Raw genomic sequence first — 15,350 nt, 5'->3', positions numbered from 1 at the left:
CTTCTAAATTCCTCATTGAAAAACGAGTGAAACGAACGAGAACTTTAGCTGTAAGGTAGAAACTGCATAACAACTGGATAATCCTCAGCTTGTGAGGTGGTGCCTGTCGAGCTTATTGAGTCTTCGGGTTTTGATGTAGCGGGAGGTCACACATGGTACTTCTTCAGATTGTAGGCCATCCATTTCTTTTCAATCTTTTTGCCGCTTCATGGTGGTAAGGGTGTAATTACTCTTGCCCCCTACTCTGCTGATCTTGTACGGACCTTCCCAGATGGGATCCATCTTTTTGGAACCTTCTCTGCCGGCAGTGATGAAGGCTTTTCTGCGTCGTCGACATGCAAATGCCAGAAGTCTCCATCGAGTGGAGTAGGCGCAGCTAGAGTGTGCTCGGCTACTTCTGAGGCATCGTTGGGCCGCTCTGTTGCATCACCTAGGCTCGCCGTGAAGACGCAGTAGGGAGCTGTGGAGATGGGGCCATGTCATACGCAACAGAAGATGCTCAACTGCCGGTATTGGGCCACTCTAGAGTTGAATCATTGAGCAAAGGTCGGCTAGGGCCGTGTGATGCGCAACAAGAAATGGTACTCAACTGCCGGTACATGTTGCTCCTATGTAGAATCTTTTAGGGTGACGAGGACAAAACTTGCTTTCGAGTGTGTCCTTCCAGTGTTGCGTTCGTCAGAAAACTTTACATCCACCAGGGTCTACACCTTTATCGTCGCGCGTCTGGATTGGGCAGAATAGTACGTCATTAGGATGATTGCATGCGTTTGAAAGTAAAACTTGTGCTTTTGGGTTGCAACAACTATCGCCAAAGTTAGCTTTTGAATTTTTAATAACATCGAGGAGAGCTTTTGAATTGTAGAATACAGGTAACTGTGGAATACAGGTAGTCGGGCCTCAATCTCTTCTCGCATGATGGTAGAGCTTATTGCTACTTTAGATACCGTCAAACATGTGAATAAGTCCTCCGCTGCTTCTAGGGAGGTGATGTCGGGTACTTCTTCAAGTCCTTGAATGTGCATTGGCGAGCCTCATCCCAAAGTGCATACTTCTCTGCCAAAGCAAAAGAGTCCGCCAGAGTTAGATCTTCTTTCATGATCAATTTTCTGAATAGCGGGTGGTCTGCTGGAAGTCCTTTTTGGAAGGCTGCTCTAGCTATCGAGTCGTTGCATCCGACTATTTTTGCCTTCTCTACTTTGAACCTCCTCACATAGTCGCGAAGTGACTCATTTGGGTTCTTCTTGACGTTGAACAAATGATCAGATTTCTTTTTAATCGAGCGATAGGATGAATATTCTTTGGTGAAAACCAAAGAAAGTTCGTAGAAATTCCGGATGGATTGTGGCGGCAGGGTGTAGAACCAATCTTGCGCCTCGCCTTGTAGAGTGGTGGCGAATATCTTGCACATAAGCTCATCGTTGTTTCGATAAAGGATCATTGCGCTTCGGTAGCGCTTTAAGTGTCTCTTCGGGTCTTCATCCCCTTTGAAAGATGTGAAATGTGGCATATTGAACTCTCGTGGAGGCTCTGCCTGCTCGATCTCGTCCGTGAAGGGTGACCTGCTTATGTTGGTCATGTTCCATCGTAGTGCCTCGTCGGTGACCTCGTTGCGTTGGAAATCATGCAATCGCTTGGTCAAGAGTCTCTCTACTTCTTCCTGAATTTGCCTTTGTTGGGGTAGCGGAGCTCTCGGCTGCCCCCAGCCATGACTTGCTGGTCTAGGCTGCTCTTCCATGTGTTTGGCTCGTCTACGCCGCAGATGCAGTGCATGTGGTGCGTTCATAGCAGGCGAGCGAGTTCTTCGCAGGCTGCTGGTTGAACTTGAGCTGGATTGAGTGACTGCTTCTCTTCGTCCGTCGTGCTGCCTACTCTGATGTGAGGTGGATGATGCTCCTTATGGGCTTAGCCGCGAATGAACACTTTGTCCGGAAGGTTGCTCATGTTGACTATCGGAGTGTGACCCCAACCGTGAATGTATGCTCATCCGTGGGCCTAGTCGAGAGTACACGCTCCTCCGTGCGCTAAGACGGGAGTATACACTATCTCGGGGGCCCAATCGGGAATGTACACTGCCTGAACGTTCGGCTCGTGGCTGGTCGAATGGCTGCTTACCGGGATGCTGCTGGAAAGGTTCGTCTGCCCTTGTCCTACTTCGGGATACCTCGTCCGGGGCACGTTGGATCCCGATGAGTTGCAAAAGTTGATTCACCAAAGTTGTCTGTTGTGCAAGGGCGCTCGTCAACTCTATGACTTGTCGAGACAAGTGTTGTTCACCATTTGGATTGGAAGAGCTTGGAAGGAATGCGCCTTCTTGGGCAGTGGAAATGTGGTAGACTCCGGGCGCGAGATTTGAATTGGGAAATGTCAAATCCGTGAAAAAATATGGTGAGAATGCCCCCGGCTCGATGGTAGGTCCGGATGGTTGAGATAGTCTTGGGTCAACTTGGGCTGCTTGGAAAGCCACTGGAGCATGATGGGCCGTGAGAGTGGGCTGCTCGTCGGGAGCAGGCTGGGTCACGAGAGCAGGCTGCTTGGCAGGAGCAGGTTGGGCCGTGAGAGTGGGCTGCTCGACGGAAGCAGGCTGAACCACGAGAGTGAGCTGCTCGTCGGGAGCAGGCTGGGTCACGAGAGCAGGCTGCTTGGCAGGAGCAGGCTGGGCCACAGGAGTGGGCTGCTCGACGGAATCAAGCTGGACCACAGGAGTGGGTTGCTCGTCGGGAACAGGCTGGGTCACGAGAGCAGGCTGCTTGGCAGGAGCAGGCTGGGCCACGGGAGTGGGCTGCTTGGCAGGAGCAGGCTGGGCCACGGGAGTGGGCTGCTTGGCAGGAGCAGGCTGGGCCACCGGAGTGGGCTGCTCGACGAAAGCAGGCTGGGCCACAGGAGTGGGCTGCTCGTCGGGAGCAGGTTGGGTCACGAGAGCAAGCTGCTCGGCAGGAGCAAGTTGGGCCGTGAGAGTGGGTTGCTTGACGGGAGCAGGCTGGATCACGGGAGCAGGCTGCTCAATGCGCGGTGCATGTGAATGCGAGGCTTGGGCTTGGGTCCACGTAAACTTAGATGGCACGGCTTGGATCGTGGTCTTGGTACCGTGAGCCTTGGATGGCACGGCTCGGGCCGTGGTGAAGGCTCCATGGACCTCGCCACGAGTGGCTACCGAAGTAGCCACCGCGGTGGTTCCCATGGTGGCCGTGGTGAAGGCACCATGGACCTCGCCGCGGGTAGCTACCGAGGTAGCGACCACGGTGGTTCCCATGGTAGAAGCTTGTGGTGATGATGCCGCTCCCCTTATTGTCGCATTTTGCCTCACGGATCTCCGGGCTGTGGTGAAGGCTCCATGGACCTTGCCACGAGTGGCTACCGAAGTAGCCACCGCGGTGGTTCCCAAGGCGGCCGTGGTGAAGACACCATGGACCTCGCCGCGGGTGGCTACCGAGGTAGCCACCACGGTGGTTCCCATGGTGGAAGCTCGTGATGATGATGACGCTCCCCTTATTATCGCATTTAGCCTCACGGATCTTCGCAATCCCATTTCTTGAACATTATAATTTTCACTTGTGGAATTTTCTAAATTTCTAGCCATTATATTTTGCTTATACGTTTTATCAAAGAACCTTTGCAAGTAAAAAATTCTAATAATAAGAACGTATGAAAAATATTCAAATGGACTAGAAAATAAAGAAAAAACCTTTTTGTGCGATAGTCTTCTACGAGTATGGATTTCAGCTCTCAATGAAAGCACCAATTTGTGGATGCAAATTTCTTCCTCCTCGATCTTGGACGATTTTGCACCTACAAAACAATTAACACCTTAGGTTAAGGCCAAGAGCTTCACGCGCCCACGATGAATGGGGGGGGCTTTGGCCGAAGAACCTCCGATGCCAAAGTTAGAATTTAGAGAGAAAGAGTGTTTAGAGAATTTTGGGATTTTTGCCAAAGTGTTGGAATTGATTTTTTGGTGAGAATAGGTGCCTATTTATAGAGTTAGGAGGTGGCTAGGGTTTTTAGGTTTAATTTAGGTTTAATTAGCCAATTTATTATGATTAATTGGCTAATTTAAACATAAAGGAATGTTTTGATGATTATGGGTTTAATTGGCTAGCTAATTAGTGTAATTAAAAAGGGAAAATGGTGGAAAAGGTAGAGAATATGATAGGCTCTTTTTGGATGGGAATGGCCGGCCCTTGGTGTGATTTTGGGGTGATTTGGTGATGTAATTAGCCTTTAATATATTGATTATATTAATTGGTTGAGGATGTTATGGAATGTTTGAAATAAATGGCTAATTGAATAAGGAAAAAATGAGGTAAAAACATATATGAAATAGGTTTTGAATTGTTACCCATTTTGGGTACTTCTGACTTGGTTGATGGATGATTCTCCACTGCTCGCGTGTAGGAGACCCGGTATGCCTCGAGGGTATTTTTGTCCTTTTTGTCCAAAAAACCCACGTGTCGCCTTGTGAATATTTTTGGCTCCACAATACACAAACATTATTTAAACATTACACGATTCACCTTTTTAGATACAAATGTACTAAATGTTTGCAGTCAAGAGTTTAAGATTGAGAGTGAAGAACGATAAAACTTGATGATCAAGAGAGTAAATAACAATAAAACTTGATTGACGAGTATAATAAATTCAACGCCAATTGTTTCTCTTGTGTTTTTTTTCTTCTAAAATCAACATCACACTAACGAATTGAATATTAAAATAATCCATTGAATAAAAAGTTATTAAAAAGAAAAATATAAAATTCAAAGTTTTGATTACCTTAAAATACAATCTTTAAGCCCATATGATAGTTGGTTTAAACATTCAATAGAAATGGAGAGAATGAGAAGTTGGTTTAAACTTTCGATAGAAATGGAGAGAATGAGAAGTTGAAAGAAAAAAGATTGCAAAGAGACTTGAGTTTATAACTTTATATGCATTTGAATAGATGGATTGAGAGTTGGATAGATGGATCGGCAGTAAATTTGAAAAACAAGAAAATCTAGTGACTAAAAGGCAGCTTCGTGTTTCGAACTTTACACCCCAATGAAAAATGAAACCAACATTTCTACTACACTAACAAATGAATTATGATATTTCTTACTTTTTTTTGTATTTATATGTTAATTATAGGATATAAAATTTTTTTGGGGCCCTAGGCGGGCGTCTACTTGAGTTACCCTCAGGGCCAGGCCTAGTCCAGAAGAATGTCCATCCATTAAGCTCCTCCTTCACCCTCTTTTTACCATCATTAAGTAACCCTACCGTCTGCAGACTCAGAGTCAAACAAATCTCCATCGCCATCTTTACAGTCCTAAACTCACAGTCAAGAAGAAGCATTTAACCATTAAATTGGGTACTATGTACCAATTCTTTATCCAAAAAATAGAAGAAAAAACCAGCAAAATTGCAGTTGTTTGAAGTGGCATTCAAAAAAAAAAAAAAAACTATCATGCCATTTACTTAACTAACCATTCGTCTTGCGTATCAATTGGTTCTTAAGAGCATATGTCTAAATTTAAAAAAAAAAAAAATTGACAACCTATATAATATTTTCATTTTTTTAAAAGATTTGCTCTCTACCCCATTTGTCAAATTAAAAGCATCTAATAATCAATAAAAAACAATTTGAAGTTAATGCCAACTTTGGTAGTAAAGGTGATGACTATCAATCGATGTCATACCACATCAGAATTGGTGTTTCGGTTCGAAAACACTGTTGCTCGATTTTGCCCCTTAATGCTGATTTATACCTTTGGTGTCTCCCTTGGAGATGATTCAAGGGGCGTACTTTGTTTGGACTCTAAGGAGTGTGTTGCATATGAAGTTTGATGGACTTTTGTACATTTTCACTTGATTGTTAAATTCATGTGTATTATAGATTTCTAAAGAGTAATAAAAGCCACCTTGTATTGATTGAAGACTTACCATGGCTCTAAAGAGTCTATAAATTTATTTTATGGTATTCGATTATGGCCTTTTAAAAGTCCACATAAATTTCCATGTATTCAAAATTTCATGGATTTTTTTAAAATTTTAAAAAGTCTTGAATTTTGATGGACTTTGAGTTCTTTTATAGTTGCAATAATGCAAATTAATCCTCAGATCTGAGTCACTATTGTCTGTCACGTGGAAAAAGGCCATGACTATTGTAATTTTGCACTACACCTCCAAGCAGGTTATCGAGTGTATCGATTGTGTCATGTACGTAATCGTGGTGATACATAGTGACAATAAGAAATCTTTAACTTTCGACAGCAAAGGTTCGAATACTTTGTTACCAAGATCTAGAATTCTTCGGCTGGAGTGCTAAGTACTTTATTAAGGACTTAAGTTTGGATCGTTGGGTAAAGTTATGTCATTAAGGGCACGTTTGTTTGACAGGATTCGCTGGGACTGGACTGGACTAGACTATAGTCCGGTGTTTGGTGGGCACTGGGATTAGCTTTAATGAGCTTAGGTGGGATTCGCTAGGACTAAGGGGGGGCTTAGCCGTTCTTCACGAGGGATCCCAATTTCGGGCGGACTCGTAAGCTAGAGAAACCATCGACAGATTTTCTGCGTCTTCCCACATCCCACATCCCACATCGTCCTCATCTCTGCGTTTGCCCTCGTCGTCGTCCTTGCCGTGCTCCCACATCGTCCTCACGCTCATCGTCGTCCTTACAACATCTGGTCGCTGTCATCTGCCTCAAGTTGGTAAGCTTCGAATCTTCGATTTTTTTCGTCGATTTGTGTGGATTTGTTTGTGATATTAACTGAGGTTTATTTGATTTTGTTGTTTTGGGTTTGAGAAATTCATAATATACAAGTGGATTTGCAATTGAACAAATTAGGGTTTTGATATTTAGGTGAAATTGAGATTAGAATTTGGGGTTTTCATAAGATGAAATTGAGATTAGTCTCAGGTGTGTGCTCTGTGTGTGTGTGTTTGTGTGTACTGTGTGTAATTTGTCTGTGTGTTTGTGTGTGTGTGAGTGTGTTTGTGTGTGTGTGTGTGTGTGTGTGTATTCTGTGTGTAACCTGTGTAATCTGTGTGTGTGTGTGTGTGAGTTGTGTGTGTAACCTGGGTGTGAGTTGTGTGTGTAAAATGTGTGTGTAATCTATCCGTGTGTGTGTGTGTGTAATCTGTGTGTAACCTGTGTAATCTGTGTGTGTGTGTGTGTGAGTTGTGTGTGTAACCTATGTGTGAGTTGTGTGTGTAAAATGTGTGTGTAATCTGTCCGTGTGTGTGTGTGTGTAATCTGTGTTTGTGTGTATGTGTGTGAGTTGTGTGTGTAACCTGTGTGTGTAAAATATGTGTGTATGAGTTATGTGTGTAAAATGTGTGTGTGAGTGTGTGTGTGTAATCTGTCCGTGTATGTGTGTGTAATCTGTGTTTGTGTGTGTATGTGAGTGTGTGTGTGTGTGTGAGTGTGTTTGTGTGTGTGTAACCTGTGTGGGTGTGAGTGTGTAACCTGTGTGAGTGTGAGTGTGAGTGTATGAGTGTGTTGCACTCTGTCCGTGTGTGTGTGTGTGTGTGTGTGTGACTGTGTTTGTGTGTGAGTGTGTGTGTGTGTGTGTGTGTGTGTGTGTGTGTGTGTGTGTGTGTGTGTGTGTGTGAGTATAAAAACGGAGTGTGTGTGTGAGGGTAAGAGTGTGTTGCACTCTGTCCCCGTGTGTGTGTGTGTGTGACTGTGTTTGTGTGTGAGTGTGTGTGAGTGTGAGTGTGTGTGTTTGTGTGTGAGTGTAAAAACTGAGTGTGTGTGTGTGAGTGTATGAGTGTGTTGCACTCTGTCTCCGTGTGTGTGTGTGTGTGTGACTGTGTTTGTGTGTGTGAGTGTGTGTGTGTGTGTGTGTGTGTGAGTATAAAAACGGAGTGTGTGTGTGAGGGTAAGAGTGTGTTGCATTCTGTCCCCGTGTGTGTGTGTGTGTGACTGTGTTTGTGTGTGAGTGTGAGTGTGTGTGTGTGTGTGACTGTAAAAACGGAGTGTGTGTGTGAGTGTATGAGTGTGTTGCACTCTATCCCCGTGTGTGTGTGTGTGTGACTGTGTTTGTGTGTGACTGTGTTTGTGAGTGTGAGTGTGTGTGTGTGTGTGTGTGTGTGTGTGTGTGAGTGTAAAAACGGAGTGTGTGTGTGAGTGTATGAGTGTGTTGCACTCTGTCCCCGTGTGTGTGTGTGACTGTGTTTGTGTGTGAGTGTGTGTGTGTATGTGTGTGTGTGTGTGTGTGTGTGTGTGTGTGTGTGTGAGTATAAAAACGGAGTGTGTGTGTGAGGATAAGAGTGTGTTGCACTGTCCCCGTGTGTGTGTGTGTGTGTGTGTGACTGTGTTTGTGTGTGAGTGTGAGTGTGAATGTGTGTGTGTGAGTGTAAAAACGGAGTGTGTGTGTGAGTGTATGAGTGTGTTGCACTCTGTCCCCGTGTGTGTGTGTGTGTGAGTGTGAGTGTGAGTGTGTTTGTGTGTGTGTGTGTGTGTGTGTAAACTGTGTGTGTGTGTCTAATTTATGTGTGTGTGTGTGTGTGTGTGTGTGTGTGTATCTTTAGTTGGTGTTTGTGTGTGTGTGTGTGTATTCTGCACTGGAAGTGTGTGTGTGCTCTGTAAGTGTGTGTGTGTATTTAGTTTATAACCATGATATTACAATGTGAATATTTTGTATGCTGAACTGCAATATTCTGTGGTTGTTGGTTGCAGAGAAGATGAGCATAAACGGAAGGATAAGGCTAAGCGGATGAGTATATTATGTGGTGTCTTTTAAGCGACAAAGCAAGCGGATGAGTATATTATGTGGTGTCTTTTGATATGAATGTATTTTATTAATCGTACAATCTTAGGTTATGACTTATAACTTAGCTTTCCACTATGAAGTATTTTGGCTAATGTTAACTAGGAGTTTGTAAATTATGGAGATCTACTTTTGAATGGTATACTATAGTTCACTGGTATTTTGTAAATTATGGAGATCTTCTTATGTACTTGCTCTTGCTTGTTAATCTAGTCAGCTATGAATTATGCCACATGGAAAAAGAGACGGCCCCTTATAGCCTGTTTAATTACTATGCTTTTCTATTTTCTTTTCTTTTGAGCAAGGTTTGTTGGGTACACTTGGAGGATTCTTGAAACCAAAGTATTAGTACTCACGTTTCCCCTTCCTTCAAAACCCTACCACCATTGGATCCTAGTCATCTTCACCCAACAGAAAACCAGAACACCATATATCATGCACGTGAAGAACTTAAGTGACATTTTCCATGGCAATTTTACTTGCTTCAGACAAATATCTAATATGAGTTCTGTTTTCTTAAACTCTATAATCCAAGAAAACTATCATTAGTTAATGTTCGATTTTATTGCATAAAGTTTAGCATTACTCTATTACACAAGTATCTTCTCATGACATTTGTAGCATTACTTTATTACACAATGGCAAAAATTTGTAGTTCTAGTGTAAGCAAACACAAATATGATGAACAGTGCTGTTTTTATTATCCTGCTTCTTAGTTTGACACTGCACCAAACGCTTCACTAAGTTAGTCCAGCTTAGTCTAGTCTAAGCCAGTCCAGCTTAGTCCCTGCAGCTAGTCCAGTCCGAGACAGTCCGGCGCAACAAACGCCCCCTTAGAGTTTGACATTAATATCTCAACTCTGATAATCATACCAATTCTATATTGGCTTAGGGGCTACCATAAGTGATAATGTACTAATTATCATTGAAGTTTAATTAATCTCATTACCTTGTCAGATAAAACCTAATGGACCGCACACTCAATCCTGTGAGTTTGAGACAACACGTTGTGTTGAAATATATTAATAGAATTGTTGATTAATAATATTTTGAATAAAATAACAAAAATATTATTCTTACCATTTATTTGTATTATTTTTCTAATAGAGATGAAATCAACAAGTGTTTGTGGACTCTACGCCTATTAGAAATGGTACAAAATGAATGAATAGTAAGTTTAACACTACTCATAAAATAATTAAAAGAGTTGTGTATTAAAAAAGGACGATTATTCGAAGAAGGGACTTGAAAATGTTTCGGGAATGTTTTGGTTTTGGACCGGGTCCACATTGGACTTTTTCACTTAACACAAGGGTCAAATACGTGACAAGGCCCAAAAAAATGAGCCCAATGGCTCCATGCCCGATTCTCTTTCAAGTGGGCGGAGGCTTGGATTGTTTTAATAAACAAACTTTGTCTACTTAAGCACAAATAATATTAGGGAGAATAAATTTTTAAACTAAATTTTATAAATCAAATAATATGGTTGTTGATTGGATTATTACTTAAATGTTGATTAACGTGCTTATTTCTTATTGATGACACATAATTTGATTTAAAATTTTAATCTCTCTAGCATTATCCTTTAAACACACTCCATCTCTCGCTTACAAAGGGTTGGTTTTCACACAACTTTTGAGAACCTAGAAACCAAGAACACTCAGTGTCCTAGAGAGAAAGAGAGAAAAAGAAAGAGAGAGAGAAGCAAATGATTTTCAAGAGTTGAAAATAATCATTTGCTAATTGCGATTGTGAATACTAAAATCACCATCTCTTCCTCCTCTTCCTTGTCGTCCCCTCCCTTAGAGAGAGAGAGAGAGAGAGAGAGAGAGAGAGAGAGAGAGAGAGAGAGAGAGAGAGAGAGAGAGAGAGAGTGTGTGTGTGTGTGTGTGTGTGTATGTTTGTGCTAGCCTCTCAAACTCTCTCACACCACCACAACCTCAAGCTCTTGGAGGTGTCGAAACTTATGCGATGTCTACTTTGAGATCTCACAAAGTACCATAAGTTGGAAGAGCAGTTAGCAAGGTTCAAAGAAAATCAAACCTACAAGAAGTCTCTCTCATTGGATTCAAAATAAGATCCAAAGGTTACATCTAAACCTTAATCTTGTTATTTCAATGTTACATATAAATGTGTTTATATGCATGTGGTTCAATATTCTAGTGGATATGGTATTGAGTTTTTACCCATACTCCGATGAGAAGCATTGGAAGGTGGCAAGGGTTTCCCTTTGAAGATTTTGATGGATTTCATTTTTTTTCCACTTTCGATGATATACTCCACCACATTTTATGTGATAATTATCGCTAACACCACTTTCACCACGTTGCCACCACCATCTTATCATGATCATTACCATTACTCCAATGGCCACCGCTACCACCATCGCCACCACCAAAATTTCCATGACCATCACCACCACTCCATTGCTACCATTGCCACCACACCACCTCAACTACTGTAACTTGCCATGACTATCACCATGACCCATCACCACCTCTTCTACCACCACCGTACCACAATGTCATACGATCACCTTTATATTGTCGCTGTCACCACCACCATAACTAACACCACCCCCATCTTACAATATTGCCCATTACTACGATCGTCGTCACCACCATTAACGCTAACTCTACTACAACCAACTTATCACGATTATCACTATCGCCTCTACAACCTTGTACGACCACCTAATCGCCGCCACCCCCACCGTGGTGACCATTGACACCACCATCACCACAACTGCCACTTTTGCCATGGTCTTACCTTTCCTATTACCACCACCCCTGCTCCCATTCCCCCACTCCTCCATCATAGCACCACCACGCCACCATTGTTTCCCCTACCACTGTCACAACCCCAGAAGACCATGTTGGGACGATGTCTTGCTAGAGAGTGAGCTATAACACATCAAAGTAGGTATGCACAATGTTATATGTTTGTGTAAATGCTCTGTCAAACTCGAGAAGGAGTATATGACTCTTGGGAAATTGTATGAACAAGGGTAAACTGTAATAGAACTCTATCAGCATAATAGGGGCTACACAATGTCCAAACACTTGAGAGCAACTAGCTTGTCACTTTTGGTAAAGGATATCATGATGCATTCTCTAATTAAGATATGGATCCTAGACAACCTTGTATATCATTCATCAAACGAATACATGATGTTTGTCATATTAGAACATCAACATGCCTAGTAGCTTGGCCCCCCATTTCACGGGTTTGATGCCACAAAATGAGTATTGTTTGTGTGAATCACAGAGTCTTTTGCTAAGATTGATTCGTGGCATTGGCAGCAAAGTCTTTTGCTATAAGATTGATTCGTCGCATTGATTCGTGAGTCGCAAAGTCTTTTGCTCTAGTGATAACCCTGAATCCTTTTCGTGTGGTCAACCGATGCACACTTGTTTGATCTTAACATTTATATGGAAAGTAATAACATTATGAAAATGCTCGTTGATCCATGCTGTCAGTAAAGCAAAATATCCACCAATTTGCCTACATCTCACTCGAGAAGCAAGTCAAAATTGCGGACACAAGAATGCTAACCTTGCTGCATGCCATGCATACCCCACAAACAATATTCAAGTCTCGTAAAAAATTCAAGTATATGCCAGCAAGCTTTAGCCACAAATGAAGGCAAAAAAGCACACTTACAACAAGAACACACTTTCACAAGATATCAAATCGGAATAACCTAACCATGTGCAACTTTTCATTAATCTTCAAGCAAACTTATTCCTCTTATCTTCTTGAAGTGGTATCAATCTTCATGATGCTCATAAGGCACAAATTTCACATGCAAGTGATGACCTCCTTCCTTCCTGGCTAATTCACAAATACAGAATGTATGAGATGATCAAGGTTTAACAAATCAAAAAAGCTACATTTGTCAAGAACAACTCAATCATTTACGAATCTAGATGAACTAAGTCAACATGTGTGTATACAGTATATGCAAAACTAAAGAACTTGTCATCTAAAATGAATCAACAAAGAGAGATGAAGAAATTTCACTTTCGTTATTACAAACGACTAAATCAATTAAGATAGCATGGGCATGACCAAAACCTCAAAGTTCAGTTAGCATATAAAACAAAACCAACAAATAAGACATGATCAATCTCATATTTGACTCCTACCACGAACCAGATGAACTAAGCTAGCATTTATGTGGGAAAGAACTCAAAGTTTAGCATTTTCACCAATTAGCAAAGTTGAGATGGAGCAATCCCTATACAGGCAAGGCAGTAAGGCAGTGTGTGATGGAGATGGGATAGAGGCTAGAGGATGAAAGGAGGTCACTCTACAAGGATAAATAGATATTTTGAGAGCTAATTTACATGCTCGTAAATGACACACCCCGACCCAGAGGATCAAGGCGTGCTGGCCGTCACGTGAGTGTGACGTAACCAAGAGTGCGACACGGAAGCAAGATATAACAGAATACGAAGGAATTTAAACCAATCTCTAGCAGAACAACCTACTAGAATAACAGGACGAGTTAAGATAAACACATAAATTCAGAGCATAGGTTTAAGTGCAGTCAAGTAGGACAGAAATAAAAGTACATCACCCTCAGGTGAGTCCTACATGTCAAGAGTCTGTTAGAAAGCCGGAATAAGACCTCGAGAGCCACCAACCGCTAACTAGAACCTGGAGGGGCGCAAAACAAAATGAGTGGGTCAGTAAAACTAAAGATTTTCCAAAACATTTCGTTAAAAACATTTATAACCCCTCACCGTAAAACCTGTATACTTTCCAAAAAAAAAAAAATAGTATATAAACACACACACACATATATATATATATATACATATCATCAAGAGCTCAAATCACAATCCCTCATAATAACATCTCAGAAATGATATGCCATGCCCAAAATATAATCAGAATGCATCAATGTCAATCAGGTGAAAATAATAAATCAACTCGGAGACCCTACAATGGTCCTGTACGGCTGATTCTAAAGCTCAACATCCCACTCAGCCGGAGTCACCACAGTGACCTATACGGCCCTGCCGAAACCACCAACTGTGACCTGTACGGCACTACACTGCACATCACTCGGAACTACGTATAGTAGTCTGTACGATGATAGGTGTATAAATACGCTCTAGTGCTTCTCTCAACAATCATCAGCGCACATAACTAAGGTCACCCACTAGTCGGAATCACATCTAGTGATCTGTACGACTAGCATGTCGGAACCCTCACATGGTCTGTACGACATCCACCTACTTGGATCCAAGGCGAGCGTGCGGTGTGGTGAATAACAATATAAGCACTAACACCTAAGTGCAGGTTATGAGCTTTCAATGTAATTCATATAAAATAACTCATCTGAAAGATAATAAAACTCACCTGTGCGTCCACCGCGTCAATTCACATATATATGCATTAATTCTCAATTCAAATATCTCAACAATAGCATGCATGGCAATTTAAATCATAATTTTCATATAAACGCATTTTCTGGGAAAAGCAGTTGTATATAGGTAATACGAAATCAAAACTGCCCACTCACTGATAAGTCGATGGGTCGTAACCCTCGTGACGTCCCTGGATGCGCTCGTCCTCGGGATAGGTGTCACCTATATGCGAAACAACTATAAAAACATTAATTTAAACACATAACCAATAATTCGAAATAACTTCTCATACGATGCTCAATTTGGGTATATGAATATACCACATCGACCTACTCGACGTCACGGATGTCGAGAAATTTTTAGAAATTTTTTTGGAGGTCCCACGTGCCCCCACGCGCCGTGGGTGGCACGGGTCCACGCGCCCCCCACGCGCACCTTCTTCCTCAGCCAGTCGCCGGACTGGTTTTTCTGGCGGCCGGTTTCCGGCGAGTTTTAAAACTCTTCGCTATCCTTCGTTTTCACCCATTTTCTTCGTATTTTATATCAAATTGAAGCCCCAAACATGTAGAATCACGATAAACTAGTTTAAGGCTTTAAAAATCAAGAAATCTCACCGGGAAAATTCCAAGAAATTCGGCCAAACTTGAACCACGTGATCCCGACGTCCAAATCCTTCAAACGAAGTACTCCGAGCCTCCTTGGAACCTCACTAAGCTTACTACAAGCTTAGAATTCCCTGAAACACAACATTTTACGTTCGCATGAACAGTGACACAAAATGGAGGTTCGGGTTTCACGTGATTCCGAAGGTTTCACTTCCTAAAACTAGTACCATTCAACTCAGAACGTCAAAAGGATGAAGATGCATACCTTGGATGCCTCGATCCGTCGAGTTTGGAAGGTGTTTGGGTGTCCGTACGTTTGGGTGTGAAGAGAGAGAGGGAGTCGGGACGAGGAGAGAGAGAGAGAGACACGGGGAAGGGAGGAATAACAGGGAGGTGTATGTGTGTGGTCTAAGATCAAATCCACACCATCCATTTACATCCCTAACCAAACAAACAATTCAACCTTTGAAAATTCTATCCAACTTAATTAATATATCCAATAGGTTAGGAAAAATATGAATATCTAAAACATAACACACACACACCTTAGTAACGTCAAGGGTAAATCCGTTAATTCACGTCCCCGATAGAAAATATCGGGACGGGCTGTGAC

At 42.2% G+C, this 15,350-nt stretch overlaps 1 long non-coding RNA gene across 3 annotated transcripts; it reads right to left on the bottom strand.

Moving 5' to 3' along the window:
* Positions 1-12,198: 12,198 nt before the first annotated feature.
* On the bottom strand, positions 12,199-15,072 carry LOC114820729 (uncharacterized). Of its 3 annotated transcripts, XR_011574287.1 has the most exons (5): positions 15,003-15,072; positions 14,747-14,868; positions 14,288-14,354; positions 13,354-13,416; positions 12,199-12,584 (listed from the first exon to the last, which is right to left on the bottom strand). It is a non-coding gene; the product is annotated as an uncharacterized lncRNA (long non-coding RNA). The 3 variants fall into 3 exon arrangements; XR_011574286.1 differs by lacking the exon at positions 15,003-15,072 and having other exon boundaries at positions 12,199-12,588; positions 14,747-14,946; XR_003768180.2 differs by lacking the exon at positions 15,003-15,072 and having other exon boundaries at positions 14,747-14,946.
* Positions 15,073-15,350: the final 278 nt, after the last annotated feature.

Source organism: Malus domestica, chromosome 12 (genome assembly GCF_042453785.1).
Source record: "Malus domestica chromosome 12, GDT2T_hap1".
NCBI classification, from domain to species: Eukaryota; Viridiplantae; Streptophyta; class Magnoliopsida; order Rosales; family Rosaceae; genus Malus; species Malus domestica.
The sequence above is the reverse complement of the archived record's forward strand: the minus strand, read 5'-3'. Positions and strand labels throughout refer to the sequence as shown.